This window comes from Elgaria multicarinata, chromosome 11 (assembly GCF_023053635.1).
Source record: "Elgaria multicarinata webbii isolate HBS135686 ecotype San Diego chromosome 11, rElgMul1.1.pri, whole genome shotgun sequence".
Lineage (NCBI taxonomy): Eukaryota > Metazoa > Chordata > Lepidosauria > Squamata > Anguidae > Elgaria > Elgaria multicarinata.
Window position 1 is genome coordinate 22,264,833 of NC_086181.1, and position 9,492 is coordinate 22,274,324.

At 45.5% G+C, this 9,492-nt stretch overlaps 1 pseudogene; it reads left to right on the forward strand.

Annotated features, from left to right (window-relative positions):
• Positions 1 to 4,622: 4,622 nt before the first annotated feature.
• LOC134405443 (olfactory receptor 14A16-like) lies at positions 4,623 to 5,603 on the forward strand (annotated as a pseudogene).
• The last annotated feature ends 3,889 nt before the right edge of the window (positions 5,604 to 9,492 follow it).

Genomic DNA, 9,492 nt, shown 5'->3' on the forward strand with positions numbered 1-9,492 from the left:
GTTTCAGAAGCCCTGCTGCCACTTGTAATCATTGCAAAAGATATTGAATGTAAGGGGATTCACACAAAATCAGTCAATGACTGCGCAGCGCTTTTTCTTTCTTTCTTTCAGTTGCGCAGATAAGTCCTGCCCATAAACAGAAAAGCACATTGGCCTCCTTTCCCAATTAAAATCCTTTGGACATTCATGATAAGAGTTTGTCATCCTTGCAGATCCACATGCAGTGATCTCCTACCTCAAGGAGGGATCCTGCTGAACTAGTGTCTCTTATCAAGCAGACAAGTTCACTGCAAATAAATCTCTATGTACAGATACCACTTTCTGACTAATGTCCAACCGTTGCCCATCAGCTGAAGGGGAAATAACATGTGGTTCTGGGAGTGGGAAGGCCTAGCCCACATAGCCATAGGTACTCCCCAATGTGTTCACTGGGTTCTCCTAAACAAATGGAGAACAGGCGGCAAAACACCCGTTTGCTAGTGTGAATTGGAAAGGTGAATTCTGCAATGAAATTTTAATAGATTTTTCCTAGTACACTGAGAACTTATTAATTTAAAAAATGATTTCAACACATAACACTAGCTTTGCTTTTATATCGGATGTCAACATTGTGTAGCATCCTGGCTGACACAGCCTTGGTTGTCAACTGTATAATATCTGGTCATCTGTTACACAAAGCCATGAAATTCATTAAACAAAAAACCCTACAGTTTACAAAACAATGTTAAGGCTCTACAGTTTTCAACCAAGCACCAAAAAGTAGGGAAATTGGGAGTTAAGGCTCACAAGCCTTAACGCCACATCCTCCCTAAGGAGGAAGAATGTGCCAGTGAAATTCTCATTTTCCCAAATCAGATAAACCATGAGGACAGAATGGAGAATAGGATATGCAGAGGTGACTGTGGGGTTGTGGAAAACTGATGATTTATTTATTTGTATTTATTACATTTATATACCGCCCCATAGCTGAAGCTCTCTGGGCGGTACTTCTCTTTTTTTGTTTTTGTTTTGTTTAGAGCAGCCCTGTCCCAACCAAGGGTGTTGGACTACAACTCCCATCATTGCAAATCAGTATGTCCTCTACATATCATAATCTCCATCCTGTCCAATTGTCACCACCTTTTGCAAAATTACAGCCATAAATACTGCAATTTTCACAAAATGTCAGGGGTAAATAGTCTACTTGCATTACTTACAGCTGCAATTTTTGCACAAATCATGATTTACCCAAACAGTGATAGGCATGATTTTGTGTGAATTGTATCATGCACATATATTAAACAAGGCAGAGAGGTTTTGAAAAGTGACCAGCCACTCAGCTCATAAATGCAGGCCAAGTTGGAGGCACTGCAGGAATTCCATCAAGCAAAAAGCTAATAGGATTTCCCTTGACGGACATCCCTAAACTTACCCACTGAGGCCTTTAATCCTTCCCCCAACTTTCTGATAGTTATGATCCCAAAGTCTTGGCCACAGTGGTACAGGCATTAGTACCTTCAAGGCTGTAATACTGCAATGTCCTCTATGTTGGGTTGCCCTTAAGGCTGCTGTAGGAGCTGGAGCTAGTTGTTTCAGAAACTGAAGCTAGTGTAGAACACAGCAGCTCACGTGTTGTCAGGAGCCAAAAGCAAATTTCCCCATGATGGACATCCCTAAATTACACCACTGAGACCTTTAATAAAGTTCTGATACTTTGGTTCTGATAGTTATGTTCCCCCCCCCCCAAGTCTTCTATATAGCTTGGCCACAGTGATATAGGCATTAGTACCCTCAAGACTGGATTACTGCAATGTGCTCTATGTGGGGCTGCCCTTTAAGGCTGCTCTGGAAGCTGGAGCTAGTGCAGAACCAATGTTTTCTGGAACATTTAGCATAAGCAAGGTGGCTTTTTGTCTGTTTGTTTTTATTTTTAACTGTTCTTTCTCCCTCAGTCTTTAAACTATCTTCCTGAATTTTTCAGGTAGTGTAAAATAGACAGTTCTTTCTGGCACCTTTTGTATATGCCAAAACGCTAAAAGTTTTACCTAATCATATAAGAAAAATGATAGGCTGGAAAGTTAATGCACTTTTGGTATGCTTCTACTGCTAAGCTCTACTGAATCCTGTGGGAGCAAGACTCTATGAACAAAAAGGAGATATTAATAAATTTCCCACCTCCTTTGACAAATGCTGATTTTCATAAAGATCCAAGAGAGCTAATGTAAGATTCAATAAACAAAAAACCTATGGTTTATAAAACAACGTTAAGGACGTACACTTTTCCACCAAGCACCAAAAAGCGGCGAAATTGGGAGTTAAAGCTCACCAGCCTTAACGCCACGTCCTCCCTAAGGAGGCAGAAAGTACCAGTGAAATTCTCATTCTCCCAAAGAATATAAACCATGAGGACAGGGTGGAGAATAGGATATGCAGAAATGACTGTGGGGTTGTGGAAAACTGATGACGAACAACTTAGAGCCACCTACTCCTTTTTTTGTTTAGAGCAGTCCTTCCCCAACCTGGTGCCCTCCAAAGGTGTTGGACTGCGACAACGGAGCAGGTAAGAAAACCCCCCCTCCTGCCTGGCCCTGCTGCCAGGTAAGCCCCAACCCACTTATGTGCTCACTGGGCCCGGGCTTGAACTGACAGCCCTGCCTTCCTTTAAATGTGGAAAATGGAAGGCTGTGGTTTGAAAATAACAACAGTATAATGAGAGTGATACCTCTCAAACCACAAGGATATCAAAATAGCTTGCATAAATGAATATTTCAGAAATTTTTACAATTGTTGTGCCTGTATTTTGTATATTTGTAAAAATTTGTAAAAATTTCTGAAATATTCATTTATGGAAGATGAGACACCCACAGCACAACCCTATGCATGCTACTCAGAAGTAAGCCTCATTGTATTCAGTGGGATTTGCTCCCAGGAAAAGGTCTAAGGTGCAATCCTATACACGCTTACCTGGGAGTAAGCCATTGAAAACTATGGGGCTTCTTTCTGAGAAGACCTGTCTAGAATTGTGCTGTAAGGGAAGAGGGAAAGCACTCACTTTAAATTTGGACTGGCAGCATTTGGACTGGCAGACGGAGACGGGGAGAGGAAGTGGAGGGCCAGTGGCCAACGCAGAGCCCCACTCGCCAGCCCCAGAAGGAGCCGCCGCCACCCTCCGGGCCATCCTCTTCCTTCTCCTCCTCCACCGCCTTTGTTGACTGGGGAGGCACAGAAGGGGCAGGGAGCCATGCCGGCAGCTGCTACTGGTGGAAGGCAACACAGCGCTCTGCCCCATTGCGCTACCTGCAGCCAGCGCTTGGCAGGGCTCCCAAGCCCCCTCCATCTCTCCCCTTCCCCCTCCCCCCTCCCCTCCCCTCCAGCTTCCCCTCCCATCCAACCCAGCCTGGGCCCACCGTTGCCACCGCACGAACTGCAGCGACAGCGGCAGCCCTAGGAAAGCCCAACCCCCACCCTCAACATCACTTACCTACCTCTCCGACGGCAGGCCCGGGTTGAAATCGAGCCCCTGGCTCCACCAGAAGCTAGGCCGAAGCCTAACTTCTGTTGAAGCCGGGGCCTCCATTTCAACCCAGGCTGGCCGGAGGACGAGGAGGTAAGTCACTGCTCCCCCCCCACACACACCTGGGCCCACCATTGCTGCCACATGAACTGCGGCAGCAGCGGCGGCCCCAGGAAAGCCCAACCCCCACACACACCTCACTTATCTTGTCAGTCGGCGGCAGTCCCGGGTTTCAATTGAGCGGCCTGGCTCAATCCAAAAGCAACGCCGCAGGGAAGCCCCCCCACCCCACTTACCTTATCCCTCGGGGATGAGCGCAGGCCGTGCTCTCCCTGCTTCTCCCCCCTCCCTCTGGGAAATCTGAAGCTGACGTGCATGCATTAGCTTATCAGATTCCCCATAGGGAAACATGGAGATTTAAAAAAATTAATAACAAATTGATGGAATGGTCTTTTGGAAAAAGAAAGGCCATTCCATCAATGGGCTGGATAGGGCAATGCAATCCTACTAATGGATTGCATGGGGAGACTTCCAATTTAGCGCTACAAGTGCACAAAAAAATGGTCACCAACCCAGAAGTATGCCTGAACACTTTGAAACAGACATGCTTCCCCCCCCTTTTCTGCTTTAAATTGCCATCCAGCCCTCAATATTGCAGCAAACTTCCTGAAACGTGCAGGGCATGTAAAGCCAGCATTTCTATCTGGCAGTACTGCATTTCAGAAAGATTGCTGAAATATTTTTCATTTTAGGCTGCTAGGTTGACCCTCCCCTCAGTAACCCCATTTAACATGGCAGAATGCTAGTTTTACTGACCGTCCTTAACTACAGGGAATACAACTGTGTTCCCTGTAAATGTTGTGGATGCCTGAAAAGATACACAATCACCTATTATCACTGGAGGAGATGATGCATATGAAGTAGGGAAAAATCTGTGAGAATCCCCTCCCAAAAGAAATTCTTTTCACAAATACTTAGGCCCAGCACTATTACTAGAATTACTACTACTACTACTACTACTACTACTGATGTCACCTTAAAATTAATAATTTGAGTAGTTCAGTACCATTTGGTACAATGTTAAGCCCTCATTCTAACCACTGTCTTTTTCTCTCCTTCTATTGACAGCATGTTTCTTCAGGAGCAACATCTCATGAATGAATCCTCTCTGTCAGAGTTTCTTCTCCTGGAATTCTCAAATGTTCGGGAACTGCAGATCCTGCATTTCTTTGCATTCCTTGTGTTTTACCTGGCAGCAGTGGCAGGAAATGTCCTCATCATCTCTGCAGTTGCCTCTGACTACCACTTACACACCCCCATGTACTTCTTTCTGATGAACTTGGCCATACAGGATGTGGGCCAAGTTTCAGTCATTTACCCCAAATCTATGACCAATGCTCTCTTAAATACCAGACACATTTCATATTCTGGATGTGTGGCTCAAATGCTCCTGTTTCTTTTCTTTATGTCATCGGATTATTTTCTTCTCACAGTCATGGCATACGATCGATATGTTGCCATTTGCAATCCATTACATTATGAGATGTTGATGAATAAGCAAGCGTGCATTCAAATGGTCACTACTGTATGGATCAGCAGCATTCTCTTTGCTGTGTTACACACCGGAGGAACCTTTGCGCCCCCCTTTTGCTCCAATGTTGTGAATCAGTTTTTCTGTGAAATCCCACAGTTACTTAAGCTTGCCTGCTCTGACTTGTATCTAATTGAAATAGGAGTTCTTTTCTTTGGTGGCATCATTGGATTGGGCTGTTTTATTTTCATTGTCGTGACTTATGTGCACATCTTCACTGCAGTGCTGAGAATCCCCTCTGTGCAGGGAAGGCAAAAAGCTTTCTCCACATGCCTTCCCCACCTCATTGTTGTCTCTCTGTTTGTATCCACTGGCTATTTTTCTTACTTCAAGACTTCCTCCAATTCTACCTCACATCTGGATTTGGCTTTTACTCTGATATATTCTATGGTTCCACCCTTGATGAATCCAATAATCTACAGCATGAGAAACAGGGAGATAAAACATGCACTGTCAAAGCTATTGGGTTTGATGTACTAATCTAGGAATGCCTACTCCAATCTTGTTCTGTTAAGGTGAATTCTGTGTATAAATAAAAGCCAAAGTACATGTTAACATTAAAGGCAAAGCTAGTAGGTATGCTATTTACTTTCCTTTTTTATTGTAAATGAAGTGCAGGAGCTCAGTATGGATCAGAACCCTAGTGTGAGGTTTTAACCCTTCCCTGAAACTGATGTGATGATCCAGACTCATCTCCCCATGCCTGCAATATAGATTGCTGATTAGTGATCCCTTTGCTTTAAGGGATCACTATGTGGCAATCTAATTTGCAGGCTAGTTTATTTTATTTATTATTTATTTACAGTATTGATATACTGCACCATATCTAAAACAGATTCTAGAGTGTTGTACATAGGGATATAACAGTAGAAAGAAAGAAAAATAAAACAGCAAATTACAATTGTTCAATTTAAAACAAAGGAACAATAGAAACAGTGGCTGGTCAGTTCAAGAAGGCTTCCTCATATAGAGTTGTTTTCTGGAGGCACCAGAAGCAGCATTGTGTTGGCACCTGCCTAAAAGGAAAAAAAAATCATTTTAAGTTTTTATTCAGCAAGTTTTTTTAGCCATGGTACTAGGGATAGCCAAACTCACCCAGTTTGTGGCCTCATGCATCTCTTGTTAGACCACCACTAGCTGGCCGACCCTGCTCATTATGTGTGGTGAGTTCCCAGGTGGTCCGCTGGAGCCCAGCATGCAACTTCCCATGCTCTGGCCAAGCCTCCTTTTTTTTTTTTTTTTTTTTTTCATAAAGGACAATTTGCATAAATGGCAGCTGTCATTTTTCATAAAAGTCTCCTTCATAGCTGTCAATTATGCAAATGGCAGCTATAAAGAAATGTTTTATGCAAAATGAAAAAAAGCCAAGCTGCCATTTTTATGCCAAATTTTGGCTTGGCAAGGGATCCAGGATTTCCACATTTGCCAAGCTTGGCGAATGCTAAGTTGGGCAAGTGCAGGGATCTGTGGTCTGGCTTTACAGAGGGGTGGGCAAGCCAGTGAGATATCGCTGGTCCTGAGCCCCAACTGGATACTTATGACATCCTTATGTGGCACCCTATGCTGCACACATTAGCAAGGAACATAGGGATGCGTGAATCAGCAAAAGTCAAATTTGCCAGCATTCTCCACATTCCATCTCCAAGCTCATTCCATCTGGAGTCTGTATCAGATTGCAAGTCGTTATTATTATTATTATTATTATTATTATTATTATTATTATTATTTCTTATTTACATTAAATTCTGTGTGCTTTTTCATGCATATTTCCCCCCAAATATAAGCATCAGCTCTGTGCATTTTTTGAAATGTGCACCTTCTTCTCTTCTCCCATTCATCAAAGTATGTTATCTCACTAGTAGGGGTTAGTTTGGGCTTGCCACAGGCGCTATGTCGAGTGTCCCCTCTTTATGGATGGAGGTGGTGGTTTATTATAAAGTGGCCTCAAGTCACATGGGACAATCACACAAGGATGGCTCATTGAGAAAGTCCAGTTAGATCATGGGGTCTGCTGTGGAACAATGTCCTACCTAATTTCAGAGACAAGACTGCCTAGTGATGGCACAATTGGCATTTACTCACACCTTTGCTGGCTCATGGACCAGTATGGAACCAGAGAATAAGGGGGTAAGTCCAACACTCTGTAGCCTAGACCTTCCACTGTACACACTTGCATTTGAACAGCCCCTGGTCATGAAGTGGTGGGGTTCGCAGGAAGTTGAGGTGGCTGCATACAGCTTCTGTTCAAGACTCAGTTCACACAGGGGACACATCCACTAACACCACATTTAGACAGATTTTACTGACCTCAAAATACCAGGGTTTGTTTTTCAGGATTTAAATAAAAACTGGCACAAGAATTGAGAGTTTTGCATCAAGTTTATAACATTTATTCAAAAGCAATACATTAGACATTCCAATAAATCATAGCAACTATAAGAAAGGCTTCTTAGCAGAGCAAGGCCCTTGCTGGACCTACCTTAAAATTCGGCGGTGAGGAGGAGCCAGGCCGCGCTAGAAGTAGTGCTGCCTGTCGGCCCCATCTATACATCAGACACGATGTGGTCTAGGAAAGCCCCATCACATCTGCCATTTTTATTTTCATTTAAAGGGGCTGCATGCACAGGAGCACACCACCGCTAAAGGTAGCTGTTGTTGTTGTTGTTGTTGTTGTTTTAAAAAATGGGTCCCCTGCTCCCCCCTTCAGGAAATCCACTGATTTCCTCCATCCATGATCTCCTCTGGCCCCCAATCCCCCCCAATTTCCCCATGTCCTTCATTTCTCACCACTACCACATCCCCCAGCCTGCAATGCCCACCTACTCCCATGTCCCCAGCCTCCATTTCCCATCCCCAATGTCCCCAGCCTCCATTTCCCATCCCCAATGTCCCCAGCCTCTGTTTCCCACCCACCCCATGTCCCCCAGCCTGTGATGCCTGCTGCTGCCATGTCCCCCAGCCTGTGATGCTTACCGCCACCATTTCCCCCGGCCTGCGATGCCCGCCGCCACCATGTTGCAGGCCAGGGGATAGCAGCGGCGGGAAACAGAGGCTGGGGACATCAGGGGGTGGAAATGGAGGCTGGAGACATCGGGGGTGGGAAACAGAGCCTGGGGGGACATGAGGGTGGGAAATGGAGGCTGGGGACATCAGGGGGCAGGAATCGGAGGCTGGGGACATGGGGGCAGGCATCACAGGCCGGGGGACATGGTGTGGGTGGGAAACAGAGACTGGGGACATCAGGGGGTGGGAAACAGAGGCTGGGGACATGGCAGGTTGGGGGACATGGGGGTGGGAAACGGAGCCTGGGGACATAGGTGGTGGCAGGAGTGCTGCAGCCCATCTGCCACTTTTCCCGGCTACTTGGGCATAAATGCGGTAGCTGGGAAAAGCGGCAGAATAGGCTGCATGCCTGTGGTCTCAGGCTGAGCCCGAGACCGAGGGAAAAAATGGGCCAAGAGAGGTGCAGGTTAACCCAGGGCGAGGGAGGTCTGAGCCCTGCCTGAGCCTGGGATCCTCTGTGTGTCATTTGGATGCACAGGGACGAGCCTGGGCCTCGCACTGGGCTAACCTGCCATCAAGCAAGGCCCCAAGATTTCAATCATACTAACACACACAAGGTGGGTTAGACAAAACCAAGCTACGTGGGTGGAACGGGATGAAGCAGCAGCAGTTCGACATGCAAGCAGAAGTCCCCCTTAGTGGTGATGTTGTCACCTCTTCTGCTTTCCTTGAGGTTGAAGAACTTTTATAATCTCTGCCCAAAAGTCCAGCCCTGCTTCACTTTTCACCCAGGGAACTCCTCTTTCAAGCAACTCCCATCCATCACACCCAAAGTCTGGCCAGTCTGGCCAGTCAGGATGACATCTGGAGATCAACCCTCATCTTTGCCCTCCATGGAGTGAGCTGCAAAGTCTGCTGCATCATGGGTCACGCATGGACATTTCTCTTTATCTGTTGGTACACAGATGTTGTTTTTATGTTGTTTGTGTCTCCTCGCTTCTTGAACATTGCTTCTGCTTCTTGGAAATCACCCATAGTTCTGACATTGGCAGACCTGTTTTTACACACACTTCTCACCCGGCCCAAGCAAGAGCAGGGTACTTATTTCAAAACAGGCCTGCAATGCCTGTATAAGTCTAACATTAGCTACATATTTTAAGGCCTTAGCTAGACCTAAGGTATCCTGGCATCATCCTGGGGTCGTCCCTGCCTGCTGCTGGAATCCACTGTGTGTCATTTACATGAACAGGGATGACCCCGGGACGATCCCTGGATAAACCTTAAGTCTAGCTAAGCCCAAAGTAATGTGTACTTTGGCATTCATTTATATACAGAATTCACCTTTGATTTATACACAGAATTCACCTTTGAATACTACTCCAACAGTATTGGAGAAGATATTCAG